This window comes from Balaenoptera borealis (genome assembly GCF_965194805.1).
Source record: "Balaenoptera borealis genome assembly, chromosome: 3".
NCBI lineage: Eukaryota > Metazoa > Chordata > Mammalia > Artiodactyla > Balaenopteridae > Balaenoptera > Balaenoptera borealis.
In genome coordinates this window covers 111,049,285-111,063,898 of record NC_138866.1, presented here as the reverse complement: position 1 = coordinate 111,063,898, position 14,614 = coordinate 111,049,285, and the positions used below count along the sequence as shown (strand labels likewise).

General features: G+C 48.3%; 1 long non-coding RNA gene across 1 annotated transcript in view; it reads right to left on the bottom strand.

The window, feature by feature from the left end:
- Window positions 1–14,614, bottom strand: part of LOC309624856 — a 103,061-nt gene that overhangs the window by 39,224 nt on the left and 49,223 nt on the right. Inside the window, exon 3 of the long non-coding RNA XR_014242170.1 lies at window positions 1,795–1,869. This is a non-coding gene — a long non-coding RNA (uncharacterized lncRNA). The remainder of the gene's footprint in view (window positions 1–1,794; window positions 1,870–14,614) is intronic.

Genomic DNA, 14,614 nt, shown 5'->3' with positions numbered 1-14,614 from the left:
GTTACAGGGCATTTGCTATGCAGATGAGCAAATTTCAGAGATTTGGAAAAATAAATAAATTCAAACTTAAAACTGTACTGAATAGCCTATAATTTCTCTTTGCCACAAACTGCATTTCAGACTTGTGCCCTGTTATTAGTATCCCATTATAAACATTGATCAGGATCACACAGCAGTGTCAATGGGAATAACTGGCACTCAATAAATAGTTATTAAATAAAAATGTTTTCTAAGATCCTGAGCTGGGGTATCAGTGGTTTACTTTGCTGCTTTATATTAGTGCATGTTCATTGTAGCAAGTTTGAAAGATGCAGAAAAAGACAAGGAAGTTGACTTGAGATCACTGTTGTGAACAGCTTGTGTACGTATTTCTAGTTCTCTTTTTCTAGGTACATATACACAGCTTTCAAAGATCAAATCTCTAATATGAAAGTAAGCGGGGATGGGCCTTTGGCCTGGAAGAGTTTTAGGCCTCTGTGGTAGACTGTTAGCCCAGCTCCCCCATACTGTGGGAGGACCCACCCTCCCACTGCTGTGAGTCTGATACTGATGGCTCACAGCTGTGTACTTCTGTGGAGACTTGCCCTTGGGCAGATGGGAGCTGCCAACCCTGAAAATGCCTGAGAGGTTATCCAGGGAGGTTATGTCCTTCTCCCAAGGGCAGCCCACAGTCAATGACTGACTAATACTCGGTGTAAAAACCTGGCTCCCTTGCCTCAGGGCAGAAAAACTTTGTGGGGTCACTTATTTTCCAGAGCTGCCCTTGGGATCAGGCTGAGGTTAGAGTTCAACCTCTGTGCTTAGCTTCTTCCCCTGCCTCATCCTACACCACCTTACAGGTGTCTCTGGAGAGCACTTCTGCAAGAAGTCTCTTTCAGCTCTAGCCCTCCAGGACCAAAACATGAGTCTAGGGCCTCGCTACTCAAAGTGCGGTCCAGGGACCGGCAGCTTCAGCATCACCTGGGATCTTGTTAGCAATGCAGAGTCTCAAGCCTCATGCCAGACCTACTAAGTCTACATTTGCGATTGAACCAGACCCCAGGGGGATTTGTATACACATTACAGTTTGAGAAGGCTGTCCCAGATTATCCTAGATTATCAGTGTTGGAGAGAAAGAGAGCTCTGAATAGAGCCCAGTGGGGGAAAGTGATTCTTCTGTGGCCTAACTTCCACTGGAGCCTGGGAGGTTGGATAAAGGGAGAATACTGTGTTAGAAGTTCTAAGGATTTGAGCTGCATCCCTGCAGACAGGGAGAGGAATACCTTTTTGAGGAAACTAGAGACAGTGGAAGCACACAAGGAGCTGGCAAAACTGAAGATTTACCCTAGGCAGGGAGGTTGAGCGGTTCCTGGATAAGGAGGCCGCGGCATGTCATGCACAGTCTCTAATCCCTCCTCTTCCACCAAAAAATTCATGGAAAGGCCTGGGGTGAGTCTCCCCGCTCTCTGAGCATCTGTCCTTTCATATATAACAAGGGATCTGGACACGTGATGTCTGAGATGCTCTGCTGATCACACCCTGTATGGGTCTAAGAAAAACACAAAAAGTGGCCTCTAGAATTGCAATCACAAGCCTCAGGCAAAGGTGACAGACACATTAATTGAGAGAGGCAGTTGCTAGGATAAGGGGATCCCCAGGGCAAAATTTAGGACCTGTCAATCAGTTCTGTTTCATTGTATCAAAAATTTTTTTACCGAAGAAGGGAAGGCAGGAAGGAAGGGATGGAGGGAGGGAGGAAGGAAAAAAGAAAGAAGGCTGAAATCACAGAGTGGGTACTCTCCAGGAGGTACTTACAGGGATCGAGGGAAACAATGGGGCAAGCAGCAATTCTTCCAGCTTGTGGAATCAAATGGCATGGACAGAATGGGCCTGAAATCAAAGAAGAGTCAGTGTCAAGTCACATGGCCTCCTGCACAACAGTGTGCCTCCCAGAGCTGTGTAAAGCTTGGAGCTCAGTTGCACACCCTGGAGCCACATCTACCTGGTCAAATTCCAAATGGTGAATGAATAGGGCTGTTTCTGGACAAACTTGAACTGGTGAGGCTATCTTCATACCCTCCTCAGCCATCCTCCTTCCTTTAGAATTTTCCTTCTGTGTCTCAGATGCCCAGAGCTGCTTAGCAACCTCCCAAAGTGGTACCTGATCAAGGCTGGCCCCCTATAGACAAGGCCTATGTTCTAGAATTTTCCCAACTTTTAGGTTAGTTTCCTCTCTTGTACCATCCAATCTGGGAGCCACCAGTCACATGTGGCTATTTAAGTTTCAAATTTCAATTAATTGGGCTTCCCTGGTGGCGCACTGGTTGAGAATCTGCCTGCCAATGCAGGGGACACGGGTTCGAGCCCTGGTCTGGGAAGACCCCACATGCTGCAGAGCAACTAGGCCCATGAGCCACAATTACTGAGCCTGCGCGTCTGGAGCCTGTGCTCCGCAACAGGAGAGGCCGCGATAGTGAGAGGCCCGCGCACCACGATGAAGAGTGGCCCCCGCTTGCCACAACTAGAGAAAGCCCTCGCACAGAAACGAAGACCCAACACAGCCATAAATAAATAAATAAATAAATTTAAAAAAAGAAATTGCAAAAAAAAAAAATTTTTTTTTTCAATTAATTAAAATTAAATAAAAGTACAGTTCCTCAGTCACACTAGCCACATTTCCAGCGCTCAATAGCCATGTGTGGCTAGTGGCCACCATATTGGACAGTGCAGATAAAGGACATTTCCAGTGTCACAGCAAGTTCTACCTGACAGTGCCGCTGGCCCCTTGCCTCATGACCTTAGCACTCAACTTTAAGATTCCCAGGCCTCCTTACAAAAATTTGGATGTAGGAAGAGTGAGCAGGAAATGGTTTGGGGGACCTTGTGCCCAGAGCTGTTTTAAACTCTTACTTTCAATTCCACTGTTTTGAAAAATTACAACTATTATGGTTAAGATTAGCAATGACCATTACAATGGACTGAATGTTTGTGTCCCCCCAAAATTTCTGTGTTGAAATCCTAACCCTCAGTGTAATTAGGAGGTGGGGCCTTCGGGAGGTGATTAGGTGATGAGGGTGGAGCCCACATGAATAGGATTAGTGCCCTTATAAAAGAGATCCCAGAGAGTTCTCTCACCCTCTTTCTGCCATATGAGGATACAATGAGAAAAGCGTCCTCGCCAGAATCCAACCATGCTTGTACTCTGATCTTATGCTCCAGCCTCCAGAACTGTGAGAAATAAACTTCCGTTGTTCATAAGCTACCCCATCTGTGATGCTTTGTGACAGCAGCCCAAGCAGACTAAGACAGCCATACAGCTGCTCTGAAAGCAATTCTGAGGCCCTGCTGGGCATTTCATTCAGCATACTGGTGGAAGGTAGGCAACTTAGTTGATGAGGGGGTCAGGGGGCCAGGAGGGGAGGGGTACAGAGACTCTCAGAGCCAAAATGTTCAGAGAACAGCAGATGGTATCTGAAAGCACAATTACTGTTCCCTCTTGATAGATGCCTCATGGGACCCTTAAATATAGATTATTCAAACTAATTTTATTCAGTGACACTTGCTCTCAAGTTTCTTGTTCTGATTTTGCTTCAATATGAGTTAAGATCCTTTCTGGTTTCCCACTTTCCTGGAATGTGCTGGGGAGAACACGTGGTACAGCAGAGAGAGGATGAACTTCAGCATGAGACAGCTTGACTTGAATCACCACTTTGCCATGTGAGCTGTGAGACGGTGGGCAGGCTGTGTCAGCTCTCTGAACTTGCTGCCTCACCTGAGGGATGAGCGCAGAAATACCTGTCTCACATTACTGTGGTAAAGACTCAGCGAGGTAACGTCCACGAAATTGCCCGCACAACGTCTGACACGTGCCGGGAACTCAACAAATATTAGCCTCCCTCCTCTCATTCCCCTCCTGCTGAGCTTTTACAGCAACAGTGCTCTGTACTGCAACCCAAAATCAAACTCTTGCATTATTTTCTTCTTCCTCCAAAGGCTTTGAATTCAGGGGCTGGCCATTTCTTCTTTACCCACTAGTATTTGGAAAGAGGAGGCATTCATCAGCAGCAGCTTTCTTCTCTTTCCTGGCTGTGTCAATTTCTCTGCAAACTACCAACCCTTTATTTTGTGGCTGGGTTTTGTAATTCACAAGTTGGTGTGGGTATTTCTTGGAAATGGCACAGGGGTGATCTTCTCTGGGGGTTTATCAAAACTGCTGAATTCGGACTCTTTTTGCCAAAGCCCCTTCTATAGGATGTGGAGCAGATGGTGGGTTGGCAGACGCTGTCCTAGCAGGAGACAGGCGCCTACAAAACAAGGGCTCTGAGGAATATGTCAGAGAGAGGTGCCCAGGTCCCACAGGAGGGGACACTCAGCATAGACGGACGGGCTGGCTACAACGCAGCCCTCCCTGTCCCACCAGGTAATGCTGCGGCTGCTGCACACATGATGGAACCCTTGTAATCAATCAAGGTGTCAATCCAGATGGCCTGTGACGGAGGGATGGGGGCCACAGGTGGGCAGGTGGGTAACGGAGCTCTGGCAGTCCTCTTCTGTGCATGGTTAATGCACGAGGTGATATTCAATCACCTCCAGTGCAGCAGGTGGGAGCAGGAGAGCAGCTAACTACACAGAAAATTACCAGCCTAGAGACCACTGGAGTCAGGCTGTAGCTGAACAGTGGTCCCACACTGGTCCCTAGTACGGTGTTTCCAGAGGTGGCTGGGGAGGATCTCCTGTGGACTGGATTAAGTAAGCCCACCTCCTTCCCTCAAGGAGAAAGAGAGAGACGGCACAAGGGCTTCTGTCTTTTGCCCTGAGTGATGGTGCGGGGGGATCACTTTCAATTCTGGACAACTTTGGAAAAGGCTGGCATGTGGGAGGGAAGTCAGCACAAGGAGCAGGGCCAGGCCAAGAACAGGACTGACAGGGGCACTGTTTTTGGCCAAGACTGGGGACCAGAACCCAGAGAGGGGAGAGAGGCAGCAGCCACAGTGGGGAGAACTGCATTTCACCGAGAAGTAACTACGCTGACAAGAGCTGGCGGCCGTGCCTGCCTTTGAACACGATGGCTGCCTTGGCCCTTGCCTGGAGGCTGTCCATCCACCCACCTTGATCCGCAAGGGGCCAGGCTGACAACTCCCCTCCGCCCTGAGACCTCGACACAGGGGAGCAGGTCTGTGCTCTCAGGGCAGGTGGCAGCTCTCAGCCAGAGAGCCCATATTCTCAGGGTTCTTTCTGATTTGTTCTCCGAGGTTAGAGCTAGGAGTGGTTGACAGAGAGGGAGGGAACATTCTTCAAGGGCAGGAAACAGGGTGGGCAAAATTTCAGTGGTGAGGAAATGAACTGTCTAAGTGTGGAGTCACGTGTCATTTAGCGAGGCCTGGGCACGTGCACCAGATCAAAGTTCTTGTGTCTCAAACAAATTCCTCGTTACCACCCTCCCCCCTGGTCTCCTCCACCCCTCAGTCCTCCTGGCTTGAGGATGAACAAAGGGAACTCCCTCCTTCTAACCTTTTAGTAACTCCAGCCAAACCCTTTAAAGCCATCCTCTCCTCCTCTCAAGCCCCACATGCACTCCCTCAGAGAGCCTTGTTTCTCCTCCTTCAGGAATCCCACCATCTAATCTAAACCACCATTTGTTGTTTCCCGGCTGGTCTCCCTGCCTCCTGCATGACCCCCTTCCAATCCATCCTCCAAACTGCATCCCAAGTGATCTTCCAGAACATCTCTCCCCTTTTAAACCATCCCCCGCTGTGGTTCTCTACACTCTACAGGATAAAGCAAAAGCTCCTTTATCTGGCTTATAACACCTTTTGTGATATTACCCCTTCTTATTTTTCACATTCCTCTCACATCACTCCCCTCCCCCACTGCTGGCCCCCATACACACACACACCATCCAGCCCTTTATTTATTCTTTTTATTGGTAACTCATTCATCAAATATGTATCGAGTGCTTACTACGTGCCAACCCCTGTTCTAGGTACTGGAAATACAGCAATGAACCAAACATATGATCTGCCCTCAGAGGGCTTACATTCTTTAGCAGGAGGACAAAAATCTGTAAATGGGCAAATACACACTATGTCAGATGATGATAAGGGCTAAGGAGAAGACGGAACGGAGGAGGAAGATGGTTGGTAGAGGCTTCTAGTGCTCACCTATGCCCAATTGCCCTCTCCTTCCAGGCTATGGCCCAGCAGGTTCACCCTCCCTCACCACGCCCTGAAGTTATTTGGGGCTAACAGACTTGTGGTTGCCAAGGGGGAGGGGGTTGGGGGAGGGATGGAGCGGGAGGTTGGGGTTAGTGGATGTAAGCTATTGTATATGGAATGGATAAACAACAAGGTTCTACTGTATAGCACAGAGAACTATATTCAGTATCCTATGACTACGCATAATAGAAAAGAATATTAAAAAAAGAATGTATATATACGTATAACTGAATCACCTTGCTGTACAGAAGAAATTAACATAACATTGTAAATTAACTACACTTCAGTTTAAAAAAAAAAGAAAAAAAAAGTTAGATGAGGCTACACGACTAGTTCTGACCAATGGGTTGTGAGCCTTAGTGACGTGGGTGTCAGTCTGGGGCTAAAGTATTTGTTGGGGTGAGGTCTTCCAGCGCTCACCTCCCCTGCGGCAGCCACCAAGGACCCTATGTGTTCCAGTGGCTACAAGACAGCAGAGTTGCCACTTGGAGGACATTTGTGCTGGTAAGTTGGCCAGACCTGCAGTGGCTCTTGGGACAGAGATGTTCTGGATCTGAGGTGGTGTCAGTGAGGATGGAGGAGTTAGGGGGCAGGATCAGGAACAGTTTAGGAAGTGGACCCCCAGCGTGTAGAAGGAATTTAGGAGTTAAGGGTGAGAGAGGAGTCTGGGATGAGTCCCTGAATGGGGGCCTGGGTGCCCTAGGGGACACAGGGCCGAGGGAGAGAAGATGAATTCAATACGGGGCATGTGGCATGTGAGGGGTTGTTTATGGCACCATATCATAGGTATTTGGATCTAGGGGTCGGGCACCCAGAAGAGTGCTCTGGTTGTACAGATGAGGGAATCCGTGAGAAGCAGATGGTACATGAAGCAGTGGGAGTGGCCGAGATCACCCAGGGAGAGGGGAAGAGGGGGGAGGTAATGGGCAGAGGATCTCCTAGCATTAAAAGGGGTTGGTTAAGAGTCAAGGTCAGGGAGACTGAGAAAGAGTGGCCAAGGAGCTACACAAAGAGCAGGAAAGAACGGTTTAGGACAGGCTTCTCAGACCTCAACAGACACACAAATCACCTGAGGATTTTGCAGAAAGGCAGAGCTGGCTGAGTAAGTCTGGGAGGGAGCATAAGACTCTTCATTTCCATAAGGCTCCCAGGCAGCGCTAATGCTACAGGTCTGCAGACGGTATTTTGAGAAGCAAGGGTGTAGGCGAATGCAAGGAAGAGACTTTTCAGAAGGACAAAGTGGTTGGCCATGGGATTTTTCTCTGCAATGGTTGTTTGTCTCATGTAGGAGCAGAGAGTAAGGAGGACTGAGCCATCCTGGATGGAGGAATTCTGGGACAGGAAGTCTCTTCTCACAGTAACTAGGTCTACCTGGACCAGGTGATGCTATGGGTTCTGGGCTCCATCCTATGGATTTTGAAAGGCATGCTTTCTTCAGGTGGCCTTCCGGTGAGGTGTGCACATCCACAGGGCCCTCAAGGAGAGCAGGAGTGTCCCCTCCACCGCTGGAGCAGGGCCAGGGCTGTCTGAGATGACCTCTAATAGATGCAGCTGGACGGCCATTCTCCAGCCCTTCCTTGACCCACTGATGAATCTGCACAGATGTTTCACACCGCACCTCTGCATAATGCAGTCACGCCGACACCTGGCTCAGGGGCTTCCTCAGCTCTTGTAAAGAGCAGCTGGGGCACCCTTTGGAAGCTGGGGCACTCCTCTTACAGGACAACCCCACTTCTGAGAAAGACCCAGGATAGCCAGGTTGGACGGGGAACCCCCATTCCCCAAACTTCTCTGGCTCTCTCCAAGTGCACATCCCTCAGTAAGTCAGTCAGTGTTCTCCACAACTTTAGCCCTTACACTTACCTCCCATTATGCCTTCCCCAGTACCCTTTTCCATCCCCCCGGCTCCCCTTTCCTCCAGCCATGACAATCTACTCCCCCTCCCGAGAAGACACCTTGAAATCTTGTGCCTCCTTTCTCCACTCCCCTCTCTGCCAACATTTCAAGGCCTGCCTCAAATTCTATCTCCTCAGGAAGTCTTCTCAGATTTCCCCATTAGGATGAATCTCCCCGCCACCATTAGCCTTTCTGTTTTAGCATTTCTCAGAGGCTGCTTTTGTTAGTTGGCTGATTGCATGTGTGTGTTTGCCCACCAGTTTTTGAACTTCTGGGGGTTGAAGATGCTGCCATATTCATCGCTGTCTCTGGGGCTGCTGCATATGGTTGCACAGGTTGGACACTGCACAAGAGCATCCAGCTTGGGTGGTGAGCAGGGGATGGGGTAGAGGGATCTGATTTAGCCTGAGCTTTGCTCACCAAGCTGTGCTCCCTGGCAACGGCCTGCGTTGGCCCAAAGGAAGAGATGACTTTTTCTATTTCACACAAAGATGCTGTATAGGAGAGAAGGGGCCTAGCCTGTGCCCCTCTCAGCATTTTGCTTTGCAGGTGACACAGCCCAGTTCTTTACCATAAATGCTAAATAGCAATTCAAGGCTATCGATGAGCAGAGCTGATCATGCCCTCTTTTCTAGCTCTGCCTCTGTGGGCCCCTTGAGTGATTCACTTTGTTAATCTGAAGACACTGCATACTTCTCTGAAAGGATTTAAGAAATCCGTCCCACATCATGACTGCTTTCTGGAAAGGTCTCAGCCCCTCTCTCCTGAATAGCAGTCTGCCTCTCCCCATCCTCAGGTGGGTCTCAGAGCCCCACCACATACCTGGGTGGCTGGTGGAAGATTCTACTACTAGAATCATGTGAGGACTGGGGCTAGCTGAAAAAATGACTGTGCATTTCTTTCCCCCAGAGTGAAAATTGTCCATTTTCCTGTTTCCACCCAATCCAGTCCTTGGCGTCATCACATCCATCCACTCTTTGCCCAGCCCGCAGGGGAGGTTGTTAACAGGAAATTCCTTTCAGGGATGTCCAGAGGCCACTTGGACCTCCACATAGGACAGCCAAGGGAGCAAGAGCCAGCCTGGCTGTGCTTGGGGGCAGGAGAGAATGAGGAAGGTGGGTGAAGACAATAAGGCAGTTTGGCCTGTCATGGCCCTAGGCCCGGCTGCTTCTGAGGCCAAGAGTCACTTGGGGGAGCTATTCCTGAAAAGAGCTGAGACTGGTTAGGGGGGCCTTGACCTTCCAGACTCCTGCCCTTCTGCCTTTATCTTTGCTGCCCCTTCACTTTCCAGGCCCCGCATCTCTGCATGTCTTGGCTGGTCACCTTCCTTCTAAAAGTCTCTAGTCTTCTGGCTTCTGCAACGTGGCACCCCTGGTCTCTCTGGATCCCTTCCCTCCCAGGCCTCCTTTGTGCTTTCCCCTCCTGCTGCCCACCCTTGATCGCTGGTGGACCTCTAGCTTCACACAGCAGGCCTCCCAGGCTAGCCAACAGTGCAGCGGGGAGCCTCATAGCTCTTCTCTGCTTTGACAAATGTTTGAGTGCACACACATAGGTTACTTTTTAAAAATCAATATGGTTTCCTACTATGTGTACTGGCTGTGTTCTTGATTTCACCTGATAGCACCATCATCCCCTTGTAGCAGAGGCAGAAGTCTAGAATCATCTTTGACTCTTCCTATTTCTCATGCTTTCCAATTTAACCTTCTAAATCATTCTGGAATTGCCCTTCTTGTCTATTTGGACTATCTCTGTCCACTCATCACCTCTTACCTGGACGATTATAATCATTTTCTAATTGGTCTTCCTATTTCTAGGTTGGTCTCTTTTAGATTAATCTTTTATACCATTTAAAAAAAGATTTTGGGGCTTCCCTGGTGGCGCAGTGGTTGAGAATCTGCCTGCCAATGCAGGGGACACGGGTTCGAGCCCTGGTCTGGGAAGATCCCACGTGCCATAGAGCAACTAGGCCCGTGAGCCACAATTACTGAGCCTGCGCATCTGGAGCCTGTGCTCCGCAACAAGAGAGGCCGCGATAGTGAGAGGCCTGCGCACCGCGATGAAGAGTGGCCCCCACTTGCCACAACTAGAGAAAGCCCTCGCACAGAAACGAAGACCCAACACAGCCAAAAATAAATAAAATAAATAAATTAATTAAAAAAAAAAAGATTTTGTTTTTGAGATAAAAGTCACATAATGTAAAACCCACCATTTAAACTATTTTAAAGTGTGCAATTCAGTGGGTTTTTTTTAAATAGATCTTTATTGGAGTATAATTGCTTCACAATACTGTATTAGTTTCTTTTGTACAACAGAGTGAATCAGCCATATGCATACATATATCCCCGTACCCCCTCCCTCTTGCGTCTCCCTCCCACCCCCGCATCCCACCTCTCTAGGTCATCACAAAGCACCGAGCTGATCTCCCTGTGCTATGCGGCTGCTTCCCACTAGCTATCTATTTTACATTCGGTAGTGTACATATGTCCATGCCACTCTCTCACTTCGTCCCAGTTTACCCTTCCTCCTCCCCGTGTCCTCAAGTCCATTCTCTATGTCTACGCCCTGCCACTAGGTCACTACGTTCATCAGTACAGTTTTTTTTTGTTTTAGATTCCATAGTGGTTTTTCTAGTACATTTACAATGTTGTACAATCATCATCACTATCAAATTCCAGAATATTATACCAGTGGTTTTTGAACTCCAAGCCTTAGTCTATTACTGGGGAGCTGTGAAGTCAATTCAGTAATTTTAAAAAATGAAGTCACCATAGAATAGAATAGATCACAGAGCATTGCAAAGGTGAAAAGGTAACTACTGTTTCATGAAACTTTTGTTTCAGTTAGATGTTTTTGTATGTTCCAATGTGTGTACAAGAAATTGAAATGAATTTCTAACTGTGAGTCATGATTTAAAAATGGGGGGGGAGTGGGAAAACTACCATGAGTCTACACTGCCTACCTAGAGTGATTGTAAATTATAAATCTGAGTATGTCACCCCTCTATCTAATGCTTGCCATTGGCTCCCTAGCTAAATCAGTCATTAAGAAATGTTTCTTAAGAGTCTACTATGTGCTAGTCACTCTTCTAGGTGCTGGGATACAGCAATAAACAGGGCAGACAAAAACACCTGCCCTGGTCCAGTTTAGATTCCAGATGGGGGAAACATAATAAATAATAAAATTATACAGTATGTTAAAAGGTGATAAGTGTTCTGAAAGAAAAAAATTGAACAGGGTAAGGGGGTTTAGACTGTGGAATGAGGGAAGGAAGCTAATGCAGTTTGGAAAAGGATGGTCAGGGCTGGCTTCACCAAGAAGTAACATTTCAACAAGACTCAAAGAAGGCGAAGGAGTAAGCCATGTAGATACCTGGGAAAACAGCATTTAGGATAGACGGAAGAGGCAGTGCAAAGATTCTGGGGCAGAAGCTGCCTGGCTTGTTTGAGGGCTAGGGAGGAGGCTGTGAGAGTGTGCAGGGGTATTGGAAGAAGATAAGGTCAGAGAGGCAGTTGGAAGCCAGGCCTTGTTGGGCCTATGGGCCATTGTAAGGGCTGTGGCTTCTACTGTGGGGGAAATGGAGCCATTGCAGAGTTCTGAATACAGGAGTGACATGCTCTAGGCTACATTTTAAAAAGACCATCTACAGGATTCAAACTTCTTAGGTTGAAGTTCAAAGTCCTTTATGTTTTGGTCCTGACTATAGATCCAGACTACTTCTGGCCACATCCATCAGCAATGCCAAAAAGCTCTCATTTTCTCCACGTACCATGATGTTTCCCACCCCTGGGACTTTGCCTCTGCTGTCCCCTCTGCCCAGAAGGGCCCTCCCCTTTGGCCTGGCTCACCTCTCCTCATCCTTCCGCCCTCAGCTCAGACGCTCCCTCCTGTCACAGCTCCGCCCTTTGTCTGGGTGTTGTACCCCCTATTCAACCCCCAGCACCTTCCATGAATGTCTAGCACAGTTTACTTGATTGTACTGTGACTCATGTTACAGTACTCAGCTTGCTTTCATATCTCTGATTCCCACGAGGCACAGGATCTTGCCTCTTGCATCTTTTCATCCCATTACCTAGAGCAGTGGTGTCCGTAGGTCAAGGATGTGGTACAGGAGTGGTTGTTCAATCAGCTGTTGCTGATGAGAACTCAGCAAGGCCTAAATCAATGGCCCAAGCTCAGTGCTCCCCGCTCCTTGCCTGGTGCCCCTTCCACTACACCTTGAGGTTCCTTTCCTGGGGTTCTCTGAGGCATTCCTGGGGGAGGTGGAGGTGCGATTCCCCAATGTCTCTGGAGGAATTTAATAGATGGGACAAGCTGAGTGCTGGAAGGGGTGGGGTGGGGAAGACGCTTAAAGAGGCGGCAGCCTGTCTAAGGTTACACCATGCTCACTGGACTTGGGGCGTCCCCTTGCAGCGTCTGGCTCTGCACCGCGATAAGTGTACCTGATACTTCCCAGGCCCAGCTGTATCTCTTCTCAGCAGCAGATCTCCTTTCACCCAAAGTGCTTCATCAACATTAGAACCGGAGAAGGGGGGGCGCCAGGCCAGCATCCCTGTGGACAGGGCTTTGGCATAAGTTGGGAACAAACTCGGGGACTCCCCTGAGACACCTGAGGGTTTCCTGCTCCGGGCTGCCCTGCCAGAGCTCGGGGATTAGTAAGGAAGGAAGCAGACTTCCCCTGTAAGCTCCCCTCTCCTGCGGTGAGAAAGACACACACAGTCACGGTGGGAGGGATAAATCAGGAGTTTGGGATTAACATATACACACTACTATATATAAAAAATAGATAACCAACAAGCACCTACTGTATAGCACAGGGAACTATATTCAATATCGTGTAATAAATATATATATAGTTATATATATAAAACTGAATATATATTGTATATATTTAACTAAATATATATATATTTATATATAACTTATATATATATATATATATATATATATATATATATATATATATAACTGAATCACTGTGCTGTACACCTGAAACTAACACAACATTGTAAATCAACTATACTTCAATAAAAAATTTTTAAAAAGACATACACACACGAGGACAGGGGCACCACTGAAAATGAAATAAAATGTTAGACACCGTTTCCCTCCTCATAGAATTTCCTTCCTTTTTTCCCCTGTCTTCCTACAGGCAACCAAGAATCACACTTTCTGGACACACTATAAAGTCCCTCTTCCAATCATCTCTGCAGCCTAGTTCTTCCTTCCCAGGTCTGTCTCCTTATAAATATTCCAAGGTGAGGCTGCCAGCCGGTGATTTATTTACAAGGGGGTATCATTTCGTGCAGCTGTGTGTGGTGTCCAGGCAAACAGCTGACTCTACCTCTCACCAAACTCAGCCTTGTTATCTACTTCAGATGAGACTGGGCTGATTCACTCCATCTCGAGTTTCCAAGCTAAAATGACTTCTGCCTTAAAAACGTTCAGAATGTAAAACACTGAAAAATGGTAAAGATGACAAGCCTAACAAGTGGCTATTCTGATGGGCACCACTAGGCCTAGTGCTTGAATGCTGTCACAGGGGAGGCACTCAGGTGTGCACACACTAACGTGCCACCGCCCTGGAGCCTCAGCCAAGGTTCCCTACCCCAAAAGGGAACCTTACAAAAGAGGTGGAGGCAAGCCCACCAGCACACGCCCAGGCCAGTCTTGCTAAAGGGCTGCTTATCCGAAACCTTTCTAAGCCTCATTCCACCCCCATAACCTTCTGGGGATCAAAGACGCTAGCGATTTCCCAGAAGACGATGCCTATGCCCACATGCAGACCACTTCGGCCCGTGATTTCAGGAGATGCAGGAAACTGAAGGGCAGCAGATATAAGGCAGCAGGTGTTGGAGGCAGCCAGAGGGGGCGGCAATTCTAGGGGTCAGGCTGAGTGGACAGGAGTGGCTGAGGTCTGGACGCTGACTTAGACTTGGTTACAGAGAGCAAACGAGAAGTCCTAAGCAGGAAAGATGCTTAAAGGTAGAGGAGCTGACATTCAGATGTCTTGCCGTAAAGAGACAATAAAGGGAAAGAAGCTAATGTTTACTGAACACTTCCTGTGTTCCAGTCACTGTGATATGTACCAGAGGCATATAAACGGGTGTGGTCCCTCACCCGAGGGAGCACAGGGTCTAGTGGGGCAGGCGGCCGAGTCCCAGGTACCATTAACTGTAATACAAGTCAGGGGGCATCAGGGAGCAGCAGTGCCAATGTCAAGCCCAGAGGCTGCAGAGGGGCTGTGATGATGGATGGGCACCCTGGTTTCAGGGTCCTCATCACCAGGGCAGAGGGGTGGCTCCCCTCTCCAGTTAGGGGCTGGGTCACAAGGGCAGAGGCTGGACCCTGGACTCAAATGGGTGATGTCTCAGTTAAGGCTTTCAGTTTTCCTGAGGTCCCAGCCAGCTCCAGCCCCTCAGATCAGACATGAGGCAGGGTCATATCTTGTTTTCTGGCGTGGTGACTCAGCTGACCAAAATAACTCATGCTAGCAGCAGCTCTTTCTGTGTCTTGTGGGCTGGGCA